This window comes from Cygnus atratus, chromosome 3, assembly GCF_013377495.2.
Source record: "Cygnus atratus isolate AKBS03 ecotype Queensland, Australia chromosome 3, CAtr_DNAZoo_HiC_assembly, whole genome shotgun sequence".
Taxonomy (NCBI): domain Eukaryota; kingdom Metazoa; phylum Chordata; class Aves; order Anseriformes; family Anatidae; genus Cygnus; species Cygnus atratus.
Genome location: NC_066364.1, coordinates 81358955 through 81380341, shown reverse-complemented (window position 1 = coordinate 81380341; position 21387 = coordinate 81358955).

Genomic DNA, 21387 nt, shown 5'->3' with positions numbered 1-21387 from the left:
AAAAAATTAAGTGGAACTTCAGGATTATTATGTTTCCAAAGTTATGCCTTGCGGAATAAATTTACCTTCATGGTATTGGAAAGGAATAGTTGTTTTCTCAAAAAGATTCTTTCCCTGTAGATATCTGCATGACATCAACAATTTAATCTTTTACATGCTTTCTAGTAGTCCATAGAGTCTAGTTACACAGCAGACCATGAAATTGTTACCACTAGACAAAGAAGACAATAAAGAGAACTATCACAGCAGATTTGTTCAATTTTGATGGTCTAAGCTTGAACTTTAACACAACTAGAGAGTTTGGACTTTCTTGTATCTATGAATGTAATACACGTGTAGTATATTTGTCTCTAACTTAGATGCCAGGACTGAATGTTAAATATCTAGTTTTAAAAATCACGTGTTGTCACAGCTTGAGACATGAAATATGAATTCCCTATAAACATTGTTTAAAACCCTTATATAACCCCCTGAACATGCATTAGTGTATGATGGGGGTGGAAGAAATAGCTATACAAAATGGATTATGCATAAGTGACTTTTATCTACATGGGCCAAATAAAATAAATGACAGAAAAAAAACGCATTTCTCTTCCACCCTTACATTCTCTGTGGCATTTTGCAGCATTTGCACGGTTGAAGAATTAATTGAAATATAGGAAAATAAAAAAAAGTAAAGAATCCCCCTTCAGCACTACAGCATGCAGTAGCAAACATTGGAAGAGGAGGAAGGAAAGATAAAAATAATACAGAAAAAGGAAAGATAACATTTGTTAATTTATTTATCTATTTATTTATTTATTTCCAGAGACAAATGAAGTATGTGAAACAAAGTCTTTCCACAGGAAAACTTACAAGGCAAATATGGATAATGTCTAGGAATTAATCACTTTCTTCACTATCTAGTATTTCAAGAATTATTTTACCAAGAAAACCCTACAGACTATCCATTGCCAATTCATCACACAAGGTGCATTTGTAGCTTTCAGCTGTGGCATCAGCATAATTCTGCAGGAAGTGCACTAAGATCACTTCCCATTGGAACATACAGATAGGCTCACTTACTTGAACAATTAACAAGACTTGTAGGCACATATCAAATGAAGCACCTGTGTTGAATGTCTTCTCGGCCTAGCCCATAGTTGTTGGGTGACTCTGGATAAGACACTAATTTTTGTCACCCAACTTTTTATGACTCAGTTTTCCCATCAGAACTGTACAGGTAACATTGTTTAATTTGATAAAGAATATTGTGGTCTATGCACAAGGGCTCTGTGGTGGTTGATACGACTGCAGGAGATACCTGTGCACTTGTTTCTTTGCTGTTGGTCCTCTTCTGGGAAATGCTGAGCACCCTATGTCTCCTAGGCTCTGGGAAAATGGTAAGCGTTCCACCCCCAATAGTGTTTTGGTTTGTGGTTGATTTTTGTTTGTTTCTTCACTTTGCTTTGTATTGTTTGTTTGGTTTTGCTATTTTTTCTTCTTTTCCTTTTGCTAATTCTATATTCAGAGTAGCCAGAAATCAATGCAGGTGAAATTTGAATTAGTAGCATCACGACCTGGGAAAATTAATTTACAATGTTTGACAATTTAAGATAAATCTTAGAAGCACATACACCTGTGATTTTTTATTTTTTTTTAACCACAAAGTTAAATGATACTCTCTAAAAGAAAGCTTTAGAATGAAAGATATATCAGGCTTTGCTGAAAAGACCTAGGAAAACTGAGCTACAGAAGAAAAAAAATATGCAAATAGGAAGGGATCATGAACAGGGAGTCCAATAAGTGACTATTTTTCAATGTTCCTTTCAGTCCTTCATTTGACTTGCTTATCCAGACAGACGCAATGGCTTTTTTACTGCAGTATATGGGAGAGATCTGTACTGTTGCAGACAAAGTTTATGAGATTTTTTTTTTTTCTGAAAACTGCATGGTTGGCTGATGAATATACTATGTGTTTATATACTGACAAAGACAGAAAGAGTCTGCATTTCCATTGAAATAAGAAAATCTAGTCAAAGGTCTGTAAATCAAGTCAAAGAATGGCCATATATTTTAAACTGCGGTGAGAGAAAATGGATGTTTACATTTTAAGGTAAATGATCAGAGTTATTATTAATATCAGTGTTATTAGATATGAGGATCCCTGGTGTCCAGCAAAGACATGGCAGGGGGTGGGAAGGGTCACCTGCCTGCCAGGCTGGTGCATGCAGCTTGGAGATGCTGCTCACAGGAACCCAAGGTCAAGTGCTTCACATCTGCCAGAGGTATTTGAAATGTGTAACTGTGCAGCAAGCAATTGCCATGCTCATCCCTGCATGATCCAGGAGCCTGTTCAGAACCCAGCATTGATTTTCTAATTTAATCAGATGCCTCGCAGACATTTATTGTGTTTTACATTTTATTGGAGTGAAATTTTGCAGAGTTTTTGCTTATAAGGCTTAGAAGACTTTTTTTTTTTTTTTTTTTCTTTAAGGAACATGCAACTTGTAAAGACAAATTTTAAAGCTTTTTTCATATATAAAAAAAATAAATAATAAAAAAATCACAACCTACAGCTGAGTTCATAAGTTTGTTTCCAAATGAGGAAAAACAAGCTGATAAAATACCTGGTCACTGCTATTGAATTTTACTGTAATTAACAGAATAAAAACTGCAAAAGCTTTGGATCATTTGAACATATTGAATCTCACGTCAACTTTCTGTTTTTGAAAGAGCAGTCTGATGCTTGGATCCAAATTGTTCTCTGTCTAACACAGACTTCTTAATATCCTGCTCTGTTGAAACCATACTTTATCAGCTTCATTATTGACTTGTAGATCCATTATAACTGAAAATCAATCTGAATACAAATCTTAGTCTCCAACAAGCTAAAAAGGATGAGATTTCTATCCCATTTTTTCAATTCTTGTGTAAAGCTCAATAAAGAGATGTAAAAAAACACATCTTATCTGTATCAGTGAGGTCAGCAAGAGGAGGAGCCGAAGATGAAATGGTTTAAGAAAGCTGAAATAAAAACAGAGGATTAGAAGACTATGTTAAGAACATATAAAAATAACATTTTTAACATTTATGTTCTAGTTTAGATGTGATGTTAGTAGTAATCTGTGTTGTGTATTACATCATTTTACAACAGGGAAAACAATTTTTGTGATGTCTTACTAAATCTTCAAGAAGAATATAAAAGTATGAGATGGTGAACAATCCTCTCTTTTTCATCCTAGTGGGAAGTTGGTTTCAACACAGACTTTGTCAGTTTTAAGAGAGAAGGAATTATAGAAATATATGGAATCAGAAATAAATCAGAATTAGGTTAACAACCGTGCAATTCCCATTTTGTTTTATATTTACCACAACCTTGCTGTGTAGTCACTTAAGCTTTTTAATGTTTCATTTTCCCCAGCTTGCTCCAGTGACCTTTTCCAGGGTTTCCTCATGGTTTTCTCCTAAGAATGAGTGGAGCCATGGAGTTTATTTATGAGCTGCTCAAAAATATTCCGTTACATTCCCTGATACCAAACCATAAGACGTCCGCTCAACTTGCAATACCCAGATGACACAGTAAAAGGTCTTGAGAAAAGAAGTCCGATGAAGGCTGTTGATCAAATTGCCTAGAATCAGTTCTACCCAAAGAAAAGAGGAAGAGTGGCATGGAGTCCTAGAAAACAAAATAGATTACGTCTGTGTGCAACTCAACCACAGCTGAACAAACTTAATATTAGCATCTTATGAGGAACTCCGGGGCCTGAGCAATAGAGTATTGTTCACACTCACTGTTGTGGTTCAACCCTGCAGGCAGCTCAGCACCATATAGCCACTTGCTCACTTCCCCAGAGTGGAATGGCAGAGAATCAGAAAAAGGTAAAACTTGTGGGCTGAGATAAAGACAGTCTAATAGGGTAGGAAAGGATGGGAAAATAATAATAACAACAGCAACAGAAAATAAATATACTAAGCAAGTGATGCACAGTGCAATTGCTCACCACCCACTGATAAACCCCGAGCCAGTTCCTGAGAGGCAGCTGCCTACCTCCCCAGCCAACTGTACTGGGTCTGGCTAGGATGGAGTTAACCTTCCCCACAGCAACCCATATAGTGCTGTGCTCTGCATTTGTAGCTAGAACAGACCTGATATTACACCAAAGTTTTGTCTCTTGTTGAACAGTGCTGGCACAGCATCCAGACTGTCTCCAAACCTCCTCTGAGGCAGCAGGCTGGGGGTGCGCAAGAAGTGTGGAGGGGACATCAACAGGGCAACTGACCTAAACTGACCAAAGGGATATTCCATACAGTATAGTGTCACACTGAGCAATAAAAGGTGGGCAAGGGGAAGGAGGGGGGGGGCTCTCGTTACGAAGACGTCTGTCCCCCCAAACAACCACTACACGTATTGAGGCCCTGCTTTCTAGGCTGTGGCTGAACATCACTCACTGATGGGAAGTCGAGAATAAATTTTTTTCCCCCCTTTTCTTCCATGTGGCCTTTTTTTTTTTTTTCCTTGCTTTTCCCTTTAATGAAATTATCCTTATCTCAACCTGTGAGCCCTTTTCTTTTCTTCATAATTTCTTCTCCTCAACTCCTTTTGAGTGAGAGAGTGGCTGTGGTAATGTTCAGCTGCTCAGAAGGGTAAAACCACCACACCAACTCACCTGCTTTAGTAGTTCAGCATGATGACATATGATATGGGACATCCCCTTGGCCAGTCTGGGACAAGTTGTCCTAGTTCTGTCCCCTCCCACCTTCCTGTGCACCCCTAGACTCCTCGCTGGCAGGGCAGCATGAGAAGCTGAAAAGTCCTTGACTTAGTGCAAGCACTGCTCAACAACAACTAAAACATCAACATGTTATCAGCATTTTTCTCATCCTAAATCCAAAACATGGCACCTTACGAGTCACTATGAAGAAAATGATCCAGTCTGAAAGCAGGACACTCACATATACATGGTTTATGTTATTGTGCCTTTGATTATTCAGCATGGATATAATACTTCCAAGCTGATTATGAATTTCATCAGACTTGACCTAGATCTTGGAAATGTTTAGGAAATATTTCTATTAAAGAATGTACTTGAGGTGACTAAATGCAAGATGCGTACAGTCTAAAAAATGTGACTCGTGACTTGCAATGGCATTTTAAATGTGGATGTGCTGTTGTAACCCAGTTTAAATCAGCACAGAATTAACCTGTATGTGAAACAAGAGGAAAAAAAAAAAGAGATTTATAAATCTTCCTCTCTTCAGCCTTCATTACTTCCCCCTTCCCCCTCTCCTGCCCTAAAATAGATGAGAGATCTAAGAAAAGAGCCTAGGAGGAAGGAAAAATATTGCTAACAAATGGTTGGGATATAAAAGCCAAGAAGTATAAGGGTCAACAGAGAAGAAGAAAAATTAAGATGAATTAGAAGCCACAAAAAAAAGAGTATAAAATCTGAAAGTCGAGGAATGAAGAAGCAGAAGCAAAGATTAAAACTGTAAATCAACACTGGAACAATACTTCCACTCAGGTTTCTGTCTGCAGACTGATGGTGGAAACAAAGAGAAGGCAGGGTGGTGAATGGGAAAGCGCAGATGAAACAGATATGATCAGAACTGAGCCAGAAGCAGAAATCAAAGGCTACGTTTGCACTGCAGGGGAAAAGCAAACATGAGAAACACCATACTTTCAAGATGTCCACTTCCTTTGTAACACCTGTATGTCCTGCTAATCTACTAAACAATTAAATTGCCTTAATTTAAATAAAACAGAGGTGATTCTCCTGAAGAGGCAGACAGACCTACTGTGGCTACAGCTACAGCTGCATTAGTTGGCTTAACAATCAGGTAAATACAAAATATTTGGAGCATGGGCAAAAGAAAAGGAAATAAGAAAAAGGCTGCCTCAAGGCAGCCTGCTCATTTGGCTCCTGCAGACCAACTTCACTCGTCCCAGCACAGTAGGAGGAGGGTGGGAGTCCCCAGGTTTCCAGGTTACAAGATCCTTCACAGTATTAGACTGCCTAGTCTTTTCTGTATGTCTCTCTCTGTTCAGCCCAAAATGTGTGGTTTTGGTGCTCAAATTGTAGTTGGGTGACATAGCATTAGGCCCCTGATTAAAACAAAGAACGGAGTTTTTTGCTTTCCAGAAAAGACATTAGGTGAATTTGCCTCACCTCTTCCTACTTGCCACATAGCATTTGCCGCCTGAGACAGAGAGCACACGTTGTAGAGTGCTGTTTCACGCTTCCCCATCATCCACTGCCTTGCAGCTATCATCAGATAGGATACAGGGTTTCCCTCTAACTCTGCCTCCCTTGCTGCCTTTTGCCAGGCACAAAAGCAAGGTGTGATACAGAAGAGTTCTTGCCATTGTTATTGCAGAAAAGCACTGACCTGAAAACTAATTAATTAGGCTGTGTTCAAGAGCAGATCATGTTTGTTTGGGTTAGAAATTTTAGTTGGTCCAGCCTGTACCCATTGGCTGAAATTAGATGTTTGGGAAAAATCTTTTTTTTTTTTTTTTTTTTTTTTCCCCAAAGTCTTATCAGTAACAGCTCTGTTAGATTAGATTCACATGGTAAAAAGCAAAACTGCAGTTTCTCCATCTACATCCCAGGCAAGTTCATCCTATTCCATTTTAGTTATTCCATGTAGATCTCTCACAGCCACCAAGGCTGTAATTCCCAGTGACGGGACATACTGTGTCTTTACAATTGTAGATATTATAGAGCTTATTTAAATAGCTACTTATGTCCCAAAAGTTTATTTTTGGCTGAGTTGTGGGAATCTGTACAAAACTGCTTTGTCTTTATCATGATTTCTTTCAGCAGCTTCCACAAAAAGGACCACGGGCCAAGCATCAGCTCTCACAAATCTAGCAGCTGATACAGCAATGAAGTGACGAGCTTCATCAACAAACTTATCTTGACAAGAAGAAGTGGTTTATTTTTTTTTTAATTTTTTTTTCCTCTAAGGAAATGTCCTAAGTGGAAAATACTTCTTGTTTTGCTACCAATTTGGTGATAGGTGCAAACCAAGTGGGCAAAGAAAGATAAACCCTGATTTCATTCCATCAGAATTTTTCTACTTTTTCAATGAGGGTATCAGGTACTTTAGTGAGGTAACGGAGAGAATGCACTAGACACACCTATGATTGCTTTGACCCCCATTACCTTCTCAACTCTCTACCATACACTTTTTTTTTTTTAAAAGCAGCAGATTTACTGAGAATGAGGAGCTCTATGGGACTCATTAATGAGTAACAGATCTAGATTTATGATCTTTCATGGGAAAACTTCAATTTCCTCCCAGTTCCCTCCCTCACATAACATATTGACATTATAGGCAAGAGAAAGAGGAAACAATGTTATTGTTTACATCTCTTATCATATCTTCCCCAGCTATGTGAAGATGAACCTGCGTTAGTTTTTCACCAAAGCAGAAAGCAGTTGCAACAAAGTTCAGTTTCCTTTGCAGCCAGGGCAAGAAACAATGATATCAGAAGTGATGACTAAAACCTTGCCTTTCATTTCATTTCTCACAATATACACCATATGCACTCTCTTAAGAAGCAGCATTTACCAACGAACTTAACCTTAGGAAACTTGACAATGTATTAGGAGTTATGATTTCTAATCTATTCCAGGTCCTGTTTCTGTTCCTGGCTGCGTTATGTACTCAAGGATGATGGAGGTTGAGGAGCCTGCACAGTTGCAGCAGCTTCTACTGCGCGCAGCAGCTGGTGGCCTACTTGCTCACAGTCCAGGCAGAGCAGTACTGCCTGGTCAACAACAGGGCACTGCCATCTTCCATCTCTGAGCATAAACGGGGAGTAAGATGAATAATAGCACATATTTGAGACACACCAGTGATCTTCCTCAAGGACATGTATTTCTAGTCGGCTTCTCGTAGCAGGCCAGAAGCACTGTGTAGCTGAAAGTATAGCTGTTAAATGTGAGAAAATCTGCTGTGGACAATATTAATGACAACCAGAAAAGCTCAATATCCCCACAAATATTTTAGAAAGGCCTGATATTTTTAAACTTAAACAAAATCCTTCTATATAAAGCCCTTACACAGACTAAGAACAAAAATGACCAAAGCATACAAGGCCCACTTTTATTTTAGGGTTTTGAAAGTCAACAGTGTACTTGAATTTTTTATTACTATTATTATTTTTATTTTTATTTTTTTACTTAAATATGCAGTAGCCTAGAATCTTAAGCACTTAGGAAAATTGTTGAACACATTTTTTTACTGTAAGTTTTCCTGGTTGACCTTCACATCCAGTAAAGCTGTTTGAGCCATCGTTAGTAAAGTTGTGATTCTTAAGATCCATTTCATCAGAATAGTTAACACTGAATAATGTTAGGAAATGAAACAACATTAGTCCTGGCTCTGAACAACAGATTTCTTCAAAGCCTCTGTCTTTTTAGTCAACTTTCCTAGATTCAAGAGTAACTTAATCTGACATCATTTTGTCTGTTGTGATTGCACACTTATACAGGCACAGTGACATTTTACTGGAAAAAAAAAGAAAAAAAAAAGAAAAAGGGAAAAGTAAATTTGGAAGAGAAGTTCTGTGATGCTCAATTGAAGTACAATTATAATGGCGTATTATGCCATATAATTGCTGTAACAGAGGAACATGACAGAGGTGTAACAGAAAAGAGAAGAATAATCAATCATGTCTGAAGCATGTGAGAAGAGAGTAAACTTTGTTATACTTACTACCATTTATTCTTTACTATACCACTGAGCTACATACCAAATGTCTTTCCTGCAACAGTTCCAAATTAAGCATGTGAAACTAATTGGTTTCTTGAGTTGGTTAACTGGTTGTTTGGCTGATGACATTTTATCTCTAATAGACTCAAAAACAAACAGAAAAGTCAACTTTTTGACAAATCACAAATATTAATTGTCATTTGGGCATTATTTTTATTGAAATTCTTTACATTAAAATTGAAAGAAACTTCAGAACAAAAGACTGTGTTTGGTAAGACAAAAAATCTCTTTTGGAATGTCAGAAATAAATATTAAAATACTAAAATTAATAATCTGGTAAAACTAAAATAAATTGACTAATTTTCCACGCCACTGAATCTAATTCCCATTAAAAAATAAAAAATAAAAAAAAATTAGTTGAAATAATTTGCCTGTAACAGTTCCAAGTGAGAAATAATTCCTTAGGCATATTAAAAGGCTTGGCTCTTCAGTTCATCTCTCTATGTCCTCTTTTGCTGTTTATGAACTGAAAATAATGAGTTCAGAAAACTGAAGCGTTGCACCAAATTACGAAACTCTGTGTATAAAATTCTCTTTATTAATTTCTATGTAATAATGCCAATAAAATAGCAAGATTTAAGAATAAATACAATCTCTGAAAGAAGGAAGCTATTATAGATATTTAAGAGTATTTTTCCTTTTAAAAATGACACATTATCCATAATATTTCTTCCTTAAATAAATGAGGATACAGATTACACTAGTCTTTATTCTCCTCAATGCTTTGGATACATGAGCTGTATCTAAATAACAGGTCCTACTGAATTATGAGGCACTAGGTTTGTTATACTTTATTCTTTCTGCATATCTGTTCCGTCTTTGAAGTGATACTGAATCAGCTGTTAGAGAATCCCACTGGTTTGGTGACTGGTACAGTCTTCTGCATTCCCCCCTCAACTCCCACTAACTTGGCTGCTGCTGCGACCATTATGCAATCAGGCTTTTGAAAACCTGGCACATCACAGGGTACTCAGCAGAAGTGAAGGGCAAGCAAAAGAAAACCTTAACAGCTTTGTGATACTGGGCGGCTTTGGTCGGAATAGAAATCAGACAGTTTATACCTCTAGTGAATGACCTGGCACCATGCTTGCCATTGTGGGATGCCACACCTCTAGGGCACCTACAGCTCTCTTCAGTCTCCAGCAAATGCCCACAGCATCCCACCTTCTGTCTATAGCCTCTAGCAGAGCTTGCAGAAGCCCAGAAATATCACTGCTGCGCACACAGCAGGGGACTCCTTAGTTCTGCTTTTCTTTCAACAAGTTTGTCAAAAAATGTCTGTGTCACCTCCACACCATTTTTGACATCCAAAATGTTAGAGACGTTTCTACAGTAGACAGAATATTGTGCACCAACAAGATATTAAGCATTCTAGATTCATCATTAAAAGAAAAAGACCCATAAAAATATGCTGCTGCTCATATGACAAAAGTCGTGTCAATATTTAAGTGGTTATATGTTTTAGTTACTTTGCTGCCAAACATCATTTTACTTGATATTTCTTGGTTTACAGTATGTGTGAGTCAGCTGTCATCAGGAACTCATGCCGATCTGCAAACAAAACTAGACAATCTGCTAACAAAACAGAACTGATATGTAGATCGAAAATGATTTCTTTTTTATTTAAGGCCATATTGGCTATCCCTACACTCTAAAGTGGAAGATGTCAGTCAACAATATCTCTCACCATTGTTTATTAATTCAGGCCTTGATTATTCTATGACAGTCAAACTGTCAGTGCATCTATGGTTACACACGCAGTGTTCATAATAAATTACAATGATTATCATTTAGTTTAAATAGCTTTTAACATAATTTTTTTTATATAATCTGTAATAAGAACAATACTGATATACAAGTGCCAAATATTTTTCCTGCAGAACTGTTTTTCCTTTCTTATTATTCCCCAAGGAAAGGAATCTATAAGTTCTCTTGATTTTTGTCTCCTCATAACTAAGGAAAAGGAGTTTTCTGCAACATCATTGAAGAACGCTTCTTTTCACAATCTTGAATTTACTCATCCAACCGGAATTTTCTATAACCCTCACAACCTTCACTGAGTAAGATTCTTCCTAATGAACATGACAGAACATGACATAACCTTATCCATCCCATGGCTATTTTTCCTTAGGCACTTGCATTTTCCTTGTCACAGTTGGTGAGTTTTCTCAACCTATCTTCACAACTCATATTGTGAGAGCTGAACCTGGGGGCATCTCTTTGTAACTTCTGAATGCTCTTCCCCATGAAGATGTGAAAAGATTGAACTACATCCCCAAATTTTTCTCATCTGTTTTGGAGGAATCAGCTCAGGACTGTCAGGAGTCAATTTGGGGCCCCCAGTACAAGAAAGTCGTGGACCTGTTAGAGCAAGTCCCAGAGGAAGGCTACAAAAATGATCAGAGGGCTGGAGGACCTCTCCTATGAAGAAAGGCTGAGAGAGCTGGGGATGTTCAGCCTGAAGAGAAGGCTCTGGGAAGACCTCATTGCGGCCTTTCAGTACTTGAAGGGGTCTTATAAAAAAGATGGAGAAGAACTTGTTACTTGGCTAGATAATGATAGAACAAGGGGGAATGGTCTTAAACTAAAAGAGGATAGATTTAGACTAGACATTAGGAGGAAATTCTTCACTGTAAGGGTGATGAGGCACTGGAACAGGTTGCCCAGAGAAACTGTGGATGCCCCATCCCTGGAGATGTTCAAGGCCAGGCTGGATGGGGCCTTGGCCAACCTGATCTAGTGGGTGGCATCCCTGCCTATGGCAGGTGGGTTGGAACTAGATGATATTTAAGGTCCCTTCCAACCTGAGCCATTCTATGATTCTATGATGATGATGATAAGCCCACCTTTCCTACTCCTTCCATTTGGAAGTATACATCTTTATTCTCTGTACTGTTCTGTCTTTCTGATTTGAACTCTTGTCCTCATAGGCCTAAGTAAAGATAATTATTTAGGGGAATGCAACTACCAGGAGGTGCTTAGGTGAGCACATGTGTGGGTCACAGAAGTGCACCTGCTTGCTACTCTGTTAGGAGATGCCTGGAGAAAGAATGTGCAGTAGGAAAACTGGTAAGGAATAGAAAGACAGATGGTGGTACACAGCTGTTCACTCTCTGGGAGAACAGAAGGAGTCTCCTGAGCAACAGGCTTACTTTGTGCAACCCTATGAGTCCCATATGACTCACAGCTCCTTTGGGGAGAAATTACCTGTCTATCCAGTATTGAATCACTGTCCAAAGAGTCTTCCCTCTTCCAGCCCATGGTGGATCATCAGCCCATGCTCCTTCCATGAGACATGCCTTCAGCTGCAAAAACGACTCCCACACTTCCACACACCAAAGCAGGCAGAGGACTGTTCCCCTGCAAAATCCAAGATAGTTGTTCCCTTTGAATGCGTCCTTCTTGTGTCATGAAGCACCTCAACAACACAAGGTACCTGTGACAAAAAGGGAACTGGAGAGGTGTAAAAATTTAGGACTGCAAATCCTGTCCATCTCTGGCTGGGAGGTCTGGTGCTGTAGTAATGGGGCATAAAGGGACATAATGTCAGTAAAGGGGTGGCTTTACTGACAGCTTAGGTCCTCAAGTATGCCCTCAGAGTCTGACACTAAATGAGCAGTGTGCTAAAATTGGGCTTATAGCTTATTTTCTATTTCAGTTTTCATTCTATATTACCCAGGTTATTTTCACACCCTTCAGACAAAGCCACTGAGAAGCAATGAAAAATATATAATTAGGATGGAGGAACAATGGACCTCTACAATGAATCACTTTCTTTTTTTTGGAAACAGCTCCTTTTTTTAGTGCTGCTAAGCAAGGGAAAGGAAGCACCTGTTTATTTCAGGAACATGTGGGAAGAATTTGGGGGTGGAGACAGCTTGGACAATAATCCTTCATAAGTGGGATCAGTCCCCTGTTCAGGAGACAGGGAAAGACGGAAAAAGTACTGTACCTACCGAAGAAAGAGACAATAATCTTTTCTTACAAGGTCTCCTGTTTTCACTTCCTCTTTGTTAGTTTCTCACTCTCCTTACCAATAAAAATGTTCCCACTGGAGCATCACCCAAATCCTGTCTTAGTCCCTTTTCTCTCCCTGCATATCACACTTTGGGTTTAGATATCAGTGAAAAAATATAGCTATTACTGCTCTTCAGGTATTCAAGAATCACTCAAGTTCTTGCTAACAAGCTCCCTAAGTCATTTTAGATATGCAGTTGTGCTGACTCTGTCTTCACCAGGGTTTTGCATGGAGCCTAAAAGCTGGAGAAGCCTTTAGCCAGCTTGATATGAGATATCAAACATAAGTTTAAAATAAGAATTCTCATAATAGCTTTAAAAAGAAGGTAGAAACTCCTTGTGACAGGAAATTTGGGTACTTCTGGTACACTTGTGTATGGGTGTGTGTGACTAAATGGGTGTGGAAGGGTTTTTGTTTGTTCTGTGCATTCAATACAGCTGCTTTGTTCGTTTTGTTAAGCCCCCCCCGCCTTTTTTTTTTTTTTTTATAATGTCTAAAACCCACCTGGAATATATCCATCTCATCTAGAATTGTAAAATGACCTGAGAAAAATCTTTTTATATCTTTAAGATGGATTTTGAGAGCAGAAAGTATGGCTTGTTTGTGTTGATGTTGAGGAAAACATACCCAAGGATTTGTTCATTGTTAGGTAATAAGTTACTTTATCACTATGCTTATGAATCTTTTGTGCTTTCTAACATAACAGTGTAATTATGAGTTCAGGTGTGAGTATCTCTTTTGCAATGAAGAGCTATCATTATAGGAAATATGTTCTCAGTTTTGGCATTCTCGTATTTGTAATAAACATCCAATATTGACAGTATCTACCTGATGCTTGGGGAAATGCACTACAAGTCTAAGCTACAATGATATTGCACTATATATATGTATATATATATATGCTTATATTCATAAGAATTTCTCCAAATTACTAAAAATTATCTTGCAAACATAAATATTTCCTGCTGGATTCAGAAATGTCATTGAGAAATAATGATACAGAAGTTTCTCTCAACCTTTTAAAATGGAATTGATGAGGCCATGAGCATTTTTAGCTGCCTGATTTCCTGGCACCTCACTGTGCAGCATCTATAAAGGAAGAAAAGATATATATACATATAAAAGATATATATATATATATAAAAGATACATATATATATATATATATATATAAAGGGAGAAAGAACTTGAGTTATCTGGGCAGAGAGTTGGACTTGCTACCAAAGGACAGACTTAATTAACTTGGGAGATGTGACTCATTTTTGTAAGAAAATATATTATAATCAACATACTCCTGCTCAAGACTTTCCATTTTCACATCACTGTTTTCTAGAAGACTACTTCCCTGAAAAAAATTATGATTAGTTAATTAGGAAAAAAACAGTTTTACTTTTGCCTACAAAAGCTTAATAGCTTTATAATTATAAAACAGCTGCCAAGTATACCTTGAGCATGAATTTTTAAGAAGCTCGAGGTAGACAAATAAATGTTACTGGAAAATGCAAACGTTGAACTGGTTTTTACTGCCTTTTCCTTTGTGCTATTTAAATTTAGATTAAAGACAGTTTAATTGCTTCTCTCTGAATATGGAGGTAATATTGGATTAAAATTCTATGTCAAACTCATTTTGTAGAATCAAAATTATAGACGTGTAAAATATGACAGACTGATTTGGGCTGTAACTATGGAGAGGTCACCCATTATTGTCCAAATAGATGATTAATTGATCTGCTTTCTGTGAGCAGCCAAAGCTCAAATACAACGTTGAGTGGATAGAGGAGCAAACACTGAAAATGTAAAAGTAAATTTTAACTCATTCTGAAAACAAATAGTGGTGCTGTAGAGTCTTCACTATTAATGGCTGTGCCATTTGCACTTGATTAAGAGAAAAGATTGTCTTCATTAGGTAAGGTGTTACAGAAGTGGAGACGTATGTCTTTGTTAATGGGCTTTTTGTACAAGTCTGAGAGGGAAATATATGCATTCAGAGTGGAGTGCTGATACAAATATGTGACACGCAAAAGACCTTGCTGGGTGAGGACTAGGTATCACTGTGGTGAGACAGACAAACATTTGTGAGAGGAGGGCAGCTGTGGGAAGGATGTCACTGGAAGGCTGCAAGGGGCAAAAAATGATGTGGTAGTTTTGGGGGGCAACCTGATGGTGGAGGAGCCCAGGGGTGTTCTGCAGTGCTGTAGGAGATGCTATAGGAGATGATTTTCCCCCTTGGAAGTGAGGTGATCATCCTTGTCCTCCATTCCCTCCCTTACTGCTTTGGGAAATGCACCCTTTTGTGCCTCCCCAGAGAACAATGCCAAAAACAGAGTCAGAATCTCATCCTAATACTGTAGGAAGAGAAAAGGTTGGGATGAAGGAGACCAGAAGGGGACACAAAGGGCAGGGGACACTGCCTGCACAGCAGGAGCTGTTTCTGCCCCTCTGTCCTTGCTTGTCCTTCAGCCCCAAGAAGAAAAGACTTGCAGAACAACTCTCTTCCTCTCCCTGTCTCCGTGCACAGACAAAGCCAACAGCTTCCTACCCCGGCTGCTGGTAGGTATGCCCTGAATTGGGCATGAAACAGGCTGGCCACTAAGTCTGTGGAACCTTCACTGAAGGGCAGTCTATCTGTCTTTGATTTGAGAGATATTTCTCTACCAGCAATAGTTTAGGTATAGTTTACACTTCCCTGCAACATGTAGATGGGATAACATTTTGCCCCCACTTCTGCCAACTGTATTTTCTATAATTTTTGTTTCTGTGAAACATCCATGCTTTCATACCACTTATAAAATATAGGCAGTGTCTTCAGTTCATTTGTCAACAGCAGCAGGTGATGGGATACTCCATCCTGCATGATGCCACTGAAGGAGTCACAGGCTTTTTAAATTTCTTTTCTCTCGCTGAGCTTCTGAGACACGTTGTGTTGTCTACCTTGTCCTTTGATATGATTGACCCGAAGCAAATGAACAGCAGCTTTGAATTTTTAAGGACATGGCTTCTTGGCACTAACAACTTGAGAGGATGAGTTCTCTGGAATATCTCTTGCCCAAATTATTTACGTCTCAAGTGGCTCTTCTGAGCAGTGCTCCCTGAAGCACACATGCGCTTTGTTCTTGCCCTTTTATGCTGTGTTGGAAGTGGCCAGAGATGCTCCCCGGTAGGGATCACTGGTGTCTGCAGACACCTTAGAGTAATTTATCCTGAGGAATGATCTAAGCTGGGGAAAAAAAAGCCTGAGTTGCTATAGCAAAGTCTGCTTCTCACAGGTAATGGTGCTATTTTTCAAATGAGTGCAGACTTTGGAAATGCATATTTCCATTAGATTTTTTTTTCTTGAAGTCACATAATCATACAAGTTCTGCCCATGCTGATAAACATTATATCTAATCATCAGACACATTTTGTTGCATATTTGCTATTACTTTTAGGTAAATAGTAGGTTCCTGCTTTCTGGAGAGGGATGTGACCCTAAATGAAGTATGCAACACTTTGGATATAGCTGTGTATTTATCTTGTGACTCCTTTGGAAGCTACCAATAAAGAAAATCATCTTTTCTTGCATATAATCTTCTAAGGACACAGTGCATAAAGAGGCATTAACCACTCTGTCACTATTTTGCTAACATAATTTGCTTAGCTGCTGTTGTATATTTCTATCTGGAGTTATGCATTTGAAATGAATATATGCTACCAGACTGAAACTACAGGGTTATTGATTGCTGTGCAAAAGCAACTCTAGAAAGAAATGAAGTTAAAATGAACACAGATCTAATTGATTGGGGTTTGTTCTGCATGATGTTTGCATTTATTCAGTAAAAAGAAATGTGTGCACTTCTACATGTGTGTTATGTGACTACACTATCAGTGCTTCAGGTGGTTGCAGCTACTGAGGCTGAAGAGCAGATAATTTCCCCACCTTACACAATGACAGTATTTAAAATTCTTTTTTCTTATTATTATTCATTTTTTTTTAGAAATTATTATTACAACTTTATTGATAACTGAGCTTTGGAATACAGGAAGAACATGAACCAGAATTTCTTTTGTCCTGATGACTGCCATGACTGCCTACTCCTTGTCTATTTTCTATGTGCCTTGTTCACTACTTTTATTTTATAATTCCAAACTGGACATTTTCCAGGAGAAGTTTTGAATTAATAATTACTTGAAAAAAATCCTAAGCAGCTTTACTGGACAGTTTTGGCCTTCATGGTATAGCAGTATAACAAAGGTCATTTGGATTTTTCCTTCAACACAACTGTAAATGTCATATTAACTGTTAAACACAAAATCTCACTATGTGCAATGAAAATATTAGCAGTGATATTCCAGTTTAAATGGTGATAGTCATTTATTCATTCTGTTAACCAAAAAAATTAATAAAATATGAATCATTTTGGAAAAAAAAAGTCTGTGTTGAATTTACATTAATTGAATTTTCATTTTTATATAGCCTTTTTGTTGTTGTTGTTGTTGTTGCTGTTGTTACTTCTAGGTGAAATTTGCAGCTACTAGTAGGATCAACTAAAGAATATATGCCATTCTGGTACCTTAAATGATCTGTTTGCTGGTCATATAGTGGAGACGTGCCTTACTGTTAGATGTTCCATCTCTAAAAATCTAAAGACCCCAAACAATGTGCATAATTGCAACCAGCAGAAAAAGACAGTCTGAGGGACGTCACAATTTTTTCTTTCAACATTTCCAAAATACGAAGAAATAGGAGTGGATTTACATCAACGAAAAAGGCAGTCAAAGGATTTTACTAACCAGTCAGAGAAGGGAAATGCTCAGACACCACAGGCATTTCTGCACAGATGTCAGATGACAGACATGAACTTTCCTGTATTTTAAATTACTTGACCTCGAGCCAGCTCTGTTGTGAAGGGCAGCTGCCTGGGTGAGCAAACCCCATGCTCCGCACCACCCTACCTCAGCTCTGCAGCTTATGGACCATAGCTGGCCTGTGCCTGACCGGACATGAGAGCAGGGAGATGGGCTGGGGTCTCCCCACAACTCTCCTTGCTGTCATGTCAGCATGTTGGCTGACTGCTGTGTGCTCAAAGAAAAGCAACCACAGTGGTTTCCACCATCTCACAAACATTTTCTGCCATGTCCTGCATCTGTCTTCTTGCAGGGCCTATGATAGCATGGCCCTAACTTGACGTATTAGATATAGTAATATGTTATTTGGTGTATAATTTAATAAATCCTTACAAGAAAGTATCTTAAATCATTGTCTTTATTCATATAGTCAACTTACTGTTCTCAAAGACATTTTGTGCCAGTGAACTTTTTTTTAAAAGGTTCAATTTTCTCCATTTTATTTGTCCATAATCTGCAAACCATTTTCTATATAAGAAAAAAGATATCTGCAAGTATCCTTCGAAGCCACATTTTTAGCGGAAGTCATTATGTTGTACATTTAGTACCCAATTACTCTGCGTCTGTTCATACTGACAGCAATTCTTCATCCTTTAGATTTTAATAAAAACGTGTTTAGTAAAGTACTCTCTTCCTCCACATCTTATATAAATTAACTGTGCAACAGCCGAAAGCAGGCTGAGGCCCAACACATGCTATTGAGAATACCTGCTCTGCACCCAGTCACCAATGTTTTCCTCAAGATTAAATGACGGCACAAAAGCAATCCATGACACAGGCTTAGAAACTACCCAGAGCCAGGGTGATTTAAATAAGGCAGGAAGGTGGACAGGGAGGATGGTAAGGGTAAGGTCTCCAAAGCACCAGACTTCCCCCCCAACTCCTTTTCTGCTGAATATCACCCTTGAGCCTCAGGGACAAAGATTGGAAAGACACATGTGGATGGCAATATGGGTGTGGGTTTTGACTGAGATTCAAGAACCAGGGACCAAGCATGAGTGTGTGAATGAATGTGTCATCATCCAAAATCCAGAATCACATTCCTCTTTTAAGAGATTATTAAGAGATTTATAGAGCAGTAGTGAAAAAATATTGGTCTTCTGCAGTATCAGAGCCCTTTTGCATTTCTGTAACATTAAATATATTTTCTTTGCCCTGTGTTTCCTCTCACTTAATAAACTTTTCTGCTTCACTATGCAGGAGTCTTTTGTCCTTACATATGTGTTTAAAGAGATACTTACAAGCAGTTTAGACATTACATTCAAGCTAACTGGAATGAGTACATCTATATTTAAAACAAAGATCTATCATTGTCATCCCAAAATAAAATAAGTAATAGCAAAACCATTAGCCACTGTTAACGTCGTGACATGCAACATTCTGCAGCAGAGGTATTCCTTGAGATACCACAGTTAACTCTCAGGAGCTGTGCTGCTGGTGAGGAGTCATAGCTCTGACTTCAAAAGCAAGAAGCTCAACAGTCAGAACAACTTTTAGCATCGTTGATGAGGAGCAAAGAGGGTCAGATGAAGAGCTCATGCTATACTTCCCATTGTCGGATAGATTCTTATCAGAAGCCTCAGAATTTCTCCACCCTAAGATACAGATTGACTCCTAGAATTTATTTCAGTTATTGAGCTGAAAACTTACTCTTGTAACACAAGGTATATAACTCACTTGCATTCATGTCAGAATGAAATGTGACTGGGATGTAAACTTTATAGGTGTTGTACTTGGAATTTGCAAGAGGAGAAAATTTTACTGTCTGTATCACGTCTCAGTGCCACTAAGACTCCTGAATGCAGTCATAGCTGTCTACTTCATGGCTGTCATGGATAATTATAATGAAGCTATTTGTTCAAATTACTCCAGAGTGTGTGCTGCAAAATAAAAGAAGGCTGGGGAGAGCTTTTGCATTGGACCCCTGCTTGTCCAAACTCCATGTTAGCTTATTTCCCATTTCTCCTGTGGGGTCACATCAGTTTGTCAAAAAGTCAAAAAGAGAGCAAATACCAATGAAAGTATCTCTGAAGGATAAGAAACTAAAATTTAAGTACCAGATTATAGGCACAATCAATTGCAATACAGATATAGAAGAAAACTCTGTTTTCAGGAAGGAAATAACTTTGTTCAATTATATTTATTTCAGGAATATGAAGAAGATATAATTTAAAATTTCTTAATTATCTCACGCATTCCCTGTTTTCCCAGGCTGACCTAAATCAATATTGTCTTTCACTACATAGCGTTTTTCAAGATAAAGGACTAAAATACCTATCTTTCTTCTCTAGACAAGGACCGAAGGCTGATACATCCAGCTGTGGTTGAACACCCAGTGACTGTGCTGAGCTAGCTCTCTGTGGATACTTCATTGGCCTGGTTGAAGTTCAGGGCTTCTCAGCTATGCTGACCTTTCTGCTACGTAACTTAGCAAAAGCCAAGCTGCAAAGGTGGTTCATAGGATGTGCTTCTAGGAGCTCAAATATGTGAGCATTGAGTCACCTGAGACTGAACTCAGAAAATGGACAGCTCAGCTCTTTAGCTTCAAGCTCAGCGTACTGTTAAGCAAGCTGATTTTGTGGTGCCTACTCCAAGGTGTCTGTAAGAAGCCTGAGGAGTCTGGCTTTGTAATAGGCTCCAGTGCTCAAGTCTCAGGCATGGAAACATTCGGTGCCTAGGTTCCTCTGAAAAAAAGAAATATACCTGTATTTCAAGGAAATAACATTTTCTGCAATATTATAAACTCCTCTAGAACAGCAGTAATGAAAATGTATAGCATGTTTTAGAAACAGCACAATAGATTTCTCAGCAGAATAAAATTAATCAAAACATTTAACAGAAAAAAAAATCAAATTGTCACCATGCTGGAGAAACACACCCTGTTCATTCCACTTAATGACAGCTGAAAATACAGACAATCTTTTCAGAAAGATAGTTTATATACATATTATCTCCTCAATTTGATTGCCTTAGATAGCAGTTTGCTAGGAATTAACTGCACAGTTCTGAAACAGGGCAAAATCAACTGTAAAAAACAATTTTGGCTTGGAAGAAAAATATATTACTGTATTTTGGACTAATTATTTTATGTTTATTTATTTATGATAGGTTTTATTCCAGAGGTTAAAAAAAGTATGTCTCCAGGTATAGCTTCAAATACTATTGTTAACTGTATTGCCATAGGTGCTGAAAAAAAACATTTTTTTTTTCTGCTAATTTGAAAATATTTTACTGGAGAACATTTTACTATATGTTGTTCATTCCAAAAAGCTGTTTTCCTTCTTTACTACACTCCAAGCATCTGAAGACTCACTTATTTATACAGCTCTGTTCAAATCGTGGTACTTCCAAACCAAGTATTTCATAAAAGAGTCACTTCTGATAATTACACCATAAATTGCATTAAAAACAAACAAAAAAAGTATCATCATGTATCTAGTGGGAGGGTATCTATAAAACACAATGCTGAGGACATGTGTGTTGGGGTCAGAAGAAGAATCAAAACCCTTGGGCTTGCCAGGTGGGTGGTCTGGGCTTTGCAAAAGACAGAGGGACACTTATCTTCCCATAAAATCTCTCCCTTGAGAGCTCTCTCAGGATAGGAAAGTGCATTGAGAACAGTAAGGAAGCTAACTAGAGAAATCAACTGTTTTTGAAATGCTGTATGTGGGCAGGGGACTTTCTAAAGGTTATTGCAACAGAAACTGTCAATGCGTTGTGCA